The following is an 8,514-nucleotide window of genomic DNA, read 5'->3' on the forward strand; positions in this document are numbered from 1 at the left end:
TGAAATGACCAACTAAGTGTGATAGCTTTCAAAGTTTACAATGGTCTCTATTTTCTTCATTTACATACACGCAACTGGAATTTTAAACGCTTCTGTTCGTATTATCCGCAAAAACCAGATTTTTTTAATGAGTTTTCACAATATTTTTGTAAATATAAAAAATTAAGAATAGGATTCGCACGAATTTTGGGAAAATACCCGATGCCCGGAGGGCCAACCGGTTCAGCTCGACGAACTCAGCAAATGATCGTGTGTGTGTGTTGTTCACAAAGAGGTCAAGATCTCAGAGATGCCGAGACTAATCGCCAATGAAAGGTCTTCTCGTCAGCCAATACGCAACAGATTGGTTTTGCGATTTGATGTTTATTTTTTAAGTTATACATAGTTAGATGTCAAAATGCTCAGTTTTTTGTAATTGCAATAATTGGATTGCATAGTTTCAAAACCAAAAATCCATTCACTTTTAACAGAGTGCTCAGTGGTCCCAACCTCATCAAAATACGTTTTCTGTTTGAGTTTCAGAGGTTGATTTTGGGACTTCATTGCATTCAGAAAAACTGTCTTCTTCTTTGGAACTGTCTTCTTCTTTGAATAAAATCGAAGTTGTCATTAATCGACTTAGAAGTGAGTTATAAGTTTTAATTTGCATACATTGGTAGTGAATTCAAGCCTTTTGAAGAATTACAGAACATGTTATTACAAGAAAATATGTCGAACACATGGGCCCTTTAAAATGCATCGATGTCGATATAAGGAACATAATTGATATGAGGCTCCCAAAATGTAGTTTTTCCATCATAACTTTCTTAAACAAACAGACGAAAAAGGGAATTGAGGTAATCACGTGGTGTATTCACAATTTTCACGCGACTCACTGTGATCAGGCCTTAAATAAATATGAAAATACACTTCTAGAAATGAGTATCTTAAGATTCGTTACTAAACGTATCACTCTAATATGCGTTAGTTTTTCCTTAGTTGTTCCCAAAACCTCTTGGGAGGTGTAAAAATGTTCCTTCGTTATTTCTATCTGAAACAAATGATAACGAACGAGTCTAAAATAAAACAATTACTGGTAGATAAAAACTGACTTGTCGTTTACGTCACTTATATCATCATTTCTCTGGGACCGGTAAGGATAGCCATTTGATCTTCAAACTTCACCAATAACTCAATAGTAGCTTTCAAACGAATCTAAGATTATTTTAATTGGTTCAGCCTTCAACACACACAAACACTGAGAAACGTTTTCCGATCTCGTCGAGCTTGTCCTCTGATCGAGCTCGATCAAAAGTCATTTTTTTCTGTAATGCTATTACCCTCTATAGAAGAAGGCTGAAACATTGATGCAAGAGTATTCAAATGTATGTAGTGAGATTAGGTGTGGTTAATCGTTTTTGTACGCGAGTTTCCTTAAGGGTTAAGGGTCAAAACGATGAAAAAAATCATCATTTTTGCGATTGTTTTCCAGAATTTTCGTTCAAATTTTTTGCATGATAAAAAGCATCATTCGAACAACGTTTAGTAATTTTTTCGTGAAAAAATATTGAGAAATAAGTCGGTGAAGAGGTATTTTTAAAGACGCTTCTTACAAATCATGATTTGCGGTGTCCACTGTATCTCAGCGCAGACTAATCAGAAGTGAACAAATAAACGCAGTATAGTTAGAGTAGAAGTTTTTCTAGACCACAATGTTTCTGTTTGATTTTTTTTAAATTTTTTGTGGTTGTTCAAAGCGAAAACTACGATTTTTCACAAAAAAATCCGCTATTTTGTAGCTGTAAAACCTCTCCAAAGTAACAAACAACGAAAAGGAAAACGTTGGGGTCTATTTTTAATATGTAGAAAGTGTGTGCAAAATTTGAAAAAGATTGGTGCAGTAGTTTTTGAATGACGATGGACACGGACTTTCAAAACCTGCTTTGGAGAAAAAGGCGTTTAAATTTTTTTTTTGTCTATAAAATCAACGGAAGCAATTTATTACTTCAGGGAGCCCGTAAGACCTAACACTTTCAAAAAATCATATTTTTTCTTTTATGATTTATTATAATGAAACATTTTCAGAATGTTTTGTCAAGTGTCAAAGTCAATCGAAGTAGAAATCTATTGTCTGTGCGCCGAGCTCTTGTTTCTTTGCAGAATGAGAGCCATAGATAAAGGTCCATAACTTCTAGGGTTTCGATCCAATAGGCTTGAAAATTTCACAGAATATTCTTAAAATGTGTTACTATAAGAAAATATAAAGAAAATAATAAATGATTTTTCAAAAGTGTTAGACCCTACCCTCGATTAAGGGAATCGACACGAAGTAAAGATACCTAAAAAACGGGATAACACAAATTTTCGCGTCTTAGCGAGCTATTGATGCGCAAAACAGTTCCCTGGAGAAACCCATTGTAATTTCGCTCTTCCTTATTTAATTTCTTTCCTCAACAATTTACTAAGGAATTTTACCGTGCTCATACTTCATCTGATTATGCAAATATTATTAATGAAAATAGTCGAGTTTAGCTTGTAAAACCATGGCTAAGGATATAACAGAGTACCACGCTGACGACGCCAGCCCTCACAAGGTGTCGCTTTAATCGCTATTTCGAGATATGCAGTTAGCCTATATTTCTTGTAGGCTTTAACAAAAGTTCGATTGTTTTCAGCAGAACCTTTTTTTCAAAACAAAGTAATGGTAGTAACAAATAGAATTTCATGATATTAAGTGGAACCAGAAATGAGAAGTTGGTTTTCATTATGAAGGGCAAAAAAATGAAAATTAGAACAATCTCACCGACTGATAATAAACACATCAATAAAATCAAGGAATTGGTGCTCGAGAATCGACGATTAACAGTCAAAGACCTTACTGGGATCATTGGAGAATTGGAATGATCAGTAAAAACCATTTTGAAAGATCAATTGGGTTCCAAAATTACTCATTGATTACGCCATTACTTTGGATTACTTTGAGGGGGATGAAATAGATTTGGATGAATAGCTAAAAAAATTTTGAAATTAGGAACAATGTATTAATATTTTTTGCCCACAGTAGTACAGAAGATTGGTAATGATGAAGAGACTTTATGAGTCATTATGTTTGAATACAGCATAAGTTTCGTGATTTTTCTTTCGAATCACACGTATCTAAACGATGAACTAGCTGAAATTCACATTTTTTACTTTTTTGTTTTACAACGAGCAAATGCTAATTTAAATGTAAATGTAATGTAAAGTTTATGTAAAATTTATTACATTGCCTTCCGAATTCCTTGAATGCGAAGATCGACCTGCAGCAATTCAATAATTAAATAATAATATTCTTCTTCTTAGAAATTATTGATCACAGTTTGATTAGTAATGTAATTCTTTACACCTCTCTGTAATCTTCCGGACGACATCCTTCAACATTCTCACAATCAGATAGCGACTCTGTTTTTTCTACTCAAAGCTTGCCTCAGGTTGGATTAAAAATAGCAAAAGCGTTTTTAAACTTTATCTAAGGGGCTTAGGATTGATGACGATACGGAAACTGGATTACTGTTACCTTTTTTTCACCCAATTATTCTCTTCTAGGATACGCAATAAAATCACAGCCTTTATGGAAAACAAAATGTGACTGAAAATGTTATGCTTTTTTTTTTTTTTTTTTTTTTTTTTTAAATAACTATTTATTGGAATATGAGTTAAAATTAAATTATTAAGATTTAAATTGGGTGTTCAGCCACAAGTGGTGACTTTTCAGCCCTGTTATATATATATATGATTTGGTTATTACCATGAAGACATCATTTGCTTCCGCAATTCTGAGATTTTTGTGTAGGGAAAATTCTAAACCTACTTGTATTGTGTAATGGGGAAAAGGAACTTATATACTAACTTACTAACTAATACAGAGAGCGAATCGATTCAATTGAAGATTGCATCGATTTTTGTCGGAATTTGCTTATAATATTATGTGACATTACATCTAATGGTTCTATATTTGTGAGTCTGTGTAACTCATTTGTACTAAACCAGGGAGGACGCTTCAGAATCATTTTCAGAATTTTATTCTGAATCCTTTGAAGCGTTTTCTTCCTGGTGGAACAACAGCTTGACCAAATTGGTACCGCATAAAGCATGGCTGGTCTGAAAATTTGTTTATAAATTAACAATTTGTTTTTTAGACAGAGCTTAGAATTTCTGTTTATAAGAGGATATAAACATTTAATATATTTATTACACTTTGCCTGGATTCCTTCAATGTGATCCTTGAAAGTGAGTTTTTTTTCATACGTTAAACCTAAGTATTTAGCTTGATCAGACCATGTCAATTCCAAGCCATTCAATTTGAGAATGTGATTATTGTTTGGTTTAAGAAAAGAAGCTCTTGGCTTGTGAGGAAAGATAATTAATTGCGTTTTTGCTGCATTTGGTTTAATTTTCCATTTTGACAGATAATCACTGAAAATATTTAAACTTCTTTGTAGGCGACTGCAGATCACTCTTAGATTTCTACCTGTGGCTAACAGACTTGTGTCGTCACAGAATAGCGATTTCTGACAACCAACGGGTAGATTTGGAAGATCAGAAGTGAAAATATTATACAAGATTGGAGCTACACTCGAACCCTGCGGAACACCGGCACGTACGGGTAGCAATTCAGATTTACAATTCTGATAGCTAACCTGAAGAGTACGATCAGTTAAATAATTTTGAATCATTTTGATCAAATAAATAGGAAACTGGAAATCAGACATTTTTGCTATTAAACCTTTGTGCCAAACACTGTCGAATGCTTTTTCTATGTCTAGAAGAGCAACTCCAGTGGATAACCCAGAAGATTTATTTGATTTTATCATGTTCGTTACTCTGACAAGTTGATGAGTAGTTGAATGTTCATGACGAAATCCAAACTGCTCTGGTAAAAAAATTGAATTCGCATTTATATGAGTCATCATTCTTAACAAGATAATTTTTTCAAAAAGTTTACTGATAGAAGAAAGTAAGCTAATTGGGCGATAACTTGATGTTTCTGCTGGGTTTTTATCAGGTTTTAGGATAGGAATTACTTTAGCGTTTTTCCATCTTTTTGGGAAGTAAGCTAATGAAAAACACTTGTTGAAAATTTTAACCAGGAGTCTCAAGGCAACATCGGGAAGATTTTTAATAAGAATATTAAAAATTCCATCATTACCAGGAGCCTTCATGTTTTTAAGTTTTCTAATAATTGATTTAATTTCATCAAAATTCGTCTCAATAATGTCATCGTGTGATAACACTTGGGTTGAAATATGATCATATTTCAGTGAGACTTCATTTTCAATAGGACTCACAACGTTCAAATTAAAATTGTGGACACTCTCGAACTGCTGAGCAAGTTTTTGAGCTTTTTCGCCATTTGTAAGAAGTATTTGATTTCCTTCCTTGAGAGCAGGAATAGGTTTCTGAGGTTTCTTAAGAACCTTAGAAAGTTTCCAGAAAGGTTTAGAATATGGTTTAATTTGTTCAACTTCTTTAGCGAAATTTTCATTTCGCAAAAGAGTAAATCTATGTTTAATTTCTTTTTGTAAATCCTTAACTATGTTTTTCATAGCAGGATCACGAGAACGTTGATATTGTCGTCGACGAACATTCTTCAACCGAATGAGCAGTTGAAGATTGTCATCGATGATAGGAGAATTTAATTTAGTTTGAGCTTTGGGAACTGAAAGATTTCTAGCTTCGATAATATAATGATTCAAATTATCAATTGCTGTGTCGATATCCGCAGAATTTTCTAAAATAGTTTCATGATCCACATGATTTTCAATGTGAGATCTGTAATCCAACCAATTTGCTCTATGATAGTTGAAAATAGAACTAATTGGATTAATTATAGCTTCGTTGGAAAGTCTGAATGTTACAGGAAGATGATCTGAGTCAAAATCAGCATGAGTAATCGGTTCACTACAAATGTGACTTTGATCTGTTAGAACCAGATCAATTGTAGACGGGTTTTTCACGGAAGAGAAACAAGTAGGATTACTGGGATGAAGAACTGTAAAGTAACCAGCTGAGAGTTGATTATGAAGTATTTTACCATTACTGTTATTTTGCCTACAATTCCACTGGACATGCTTAGCATTTAAGTCCCCTATTACGAAAAATTTCGATCGATATCTTGTAAGTTTTTGCAAATCGCCTTTAAAGAAATTTAATTGTTCGCCGGTGCATTGGAATGGCAAATATGCTCCAGCGATGAAATAAATTCCATGAATGGTTTCAACTTCGATTCCCAAGCTTTCAATAACTTTAGTATTGAAAGAAGGTAAAATTCGATGTTTAATTTGCGGTTGGACAAAAATGGCAACTCCACCACCAATTCCAGTAAACCTGTCAAATCGATGAACCACATAATGTGGATTACTTTTCAATTTTACATTTGGTTTAAGAAAAGTTTCTGTCACAATGGCAATATGAATTTTGTGAACTTTGAGAAAATTATAAAATTCATCTTCACTCGATTTCAAAGATCGAGCATTCCAATTTAAAATATTCAAATAATTATTTAACATCACTGTTAAATTTTAAATTCATTATAATATTATTTGCAAATTTCCATCCGATTTGAAATGCTTCAAAAAGTGATGAAGTCGAATTCATTTGGATGATCATTTGAAAAAGTTGATCTTGTAGGTAGATCATTTTATTTTCAGTTATATCGCCTAAATCGACTTCATTTAAAGAAGCGAATGGCATTGAAGGAATATTTGTAGGTAGACTGCCATTAGAAGAAGATGATTTGGCCGGTCTACCTATTAATAAATTGTTTTCGTTAGAAGAAGAACTGCAAGGCGGTCCTGTGTTTTGATTATTTACATTAGAAGAAATAGGAGATAGATTTCTACCTAATATACCAGCATAACTGACATTAGAAGAAGATGATGACGAGGTCGATCTACCTGTCAATAAATTGTTTTCGTAAGAAGACGAATTGGCAGGTGCCTTAGAAGAATTTTCAGGTATGTTCTGTAAATTTAAGGTCGTTGATTTGACTTGTTGTCTAAGCGAACGAGCGTTTAAAATTTTTTCCCTGACAGGACATTTCAAATAATTGGATTTATGATTTCCATTGCAATTTGAACATGAAAATTTATCAGTGGTTTCATTCATTGGACAAGCGTCTTTCGAATGCGATTTACCACAATTCAAACACCGTATATCCATATGACAATTTTTGGTTCCATGACCGAAGCCTTGGCAACGACGACATTGCGTTAAGTTTGCAATACGATTATGCCGTTTATAATGTTCCCAATGAATTTTAATGTGGGAAATGAAACGTACTTTTTCTAAAGTTTTCAAATTGTTTACATCACTTCGATTGAAGTGTATTAGGTAAAGTTCATGGGAAATTCCAGAGCGTGGTTTAGAAGTACCATTCGCTCTTTTTTTCATAAGTATTACTTGGGAAGGGGCAAAACCAAGCAATTCTTTTAGTTCATTTTTAATTTCATCAATACTTTGATCATTTGATAATCCTTTCAAGACAGCCTTGAAGGGTCTGTCTGATTTTATATCATATGAATAAAATTTATGAAGTTTCTCGGACAAATATCGAATAAGACGTTCATAATCTTCCAATCCATCCACCAAGACTCGACATTCTCCTCTTCGTCCGATTTGAAATGAGACTTTTACTTCCGGGAGAAAAGTAGAAAGCTCAGTACGGAATGCTTTGAAGTCGGAAATCATCACCGTCACTGGTGGCATAGATTGATGTTTCTTCCCAGAACGACAAGCGTCCATTTTGGGAATTTTTGAAGAATTTTCTTCTATGTCGCTACAATCGGATTCAGGAAGAATCTCGTAAATATTGTTAGACGGCATAGGATCAACGGAAGGGAAATCCGTCCGTTGTCTTTTATTTTTACATTCAGATTCTATAAGATCGTGAATGCTATTAGAAAAATGTTGAATAACGGATTGTGATTTATTCCGTATTGAATTATTTTTAGCCTTAGGCTTGTTGCCTTTCCGGTTGGACGCAGGCATTTTTGAAATTAATGAAATTTTAAATTAAATTAACTAGGCTAAATTAGTCTTCGATTAGACTCCTAGCTAGCCTTAAAAAAGGCTGATTAATTTCTTAGTCACTCTAATATCACTCTTTGTATCACTTAGTCACTCTAATATCACTCTTTGTATCACTTAGTCACTTAGTTAGTGATTCAGGTAGCCTTGAAAAAGACTGAAGCCTTGAATCAATGAAACTCTAGGTAGCCAGAAAAAAAATTCCAGGAGCCAAGAGCTATACGCGTGCGGTGCGAACGACTGTTCAACACCGACTGAAAATGTTATGCTAATGTTGCCTATTACTTGGCGTTATTCTTGAAAACGTCAGCACGCTATGCCATAACAGACACAAGTCTTCGCTACTGCGCATTATTTGAAGACAAACACGAGAAAATGTCCTAAGTACAAATGAGAGTTTATCTTTGTATACTTTCTCTTTCGATTATTACAGTGCTATCGGTAATCCCTCTCTCTAACTCTTTACAT

Source organism: Malaya genurostris, chromosome 3, assembly GCF_030247185.1.
Source record: "Malaya genurostris strain Urasoe2022 chromosome 3, Malgen_1.1, whole genome shotgun sequence".
In the NCBI taxonomy this organism is placed as follows: domain Eukaryota; kingdom Metazoa; phylum Arthropoda; class Insecta; order Diptera; family Culicidae; genus Malaya; species Malaya genurostris.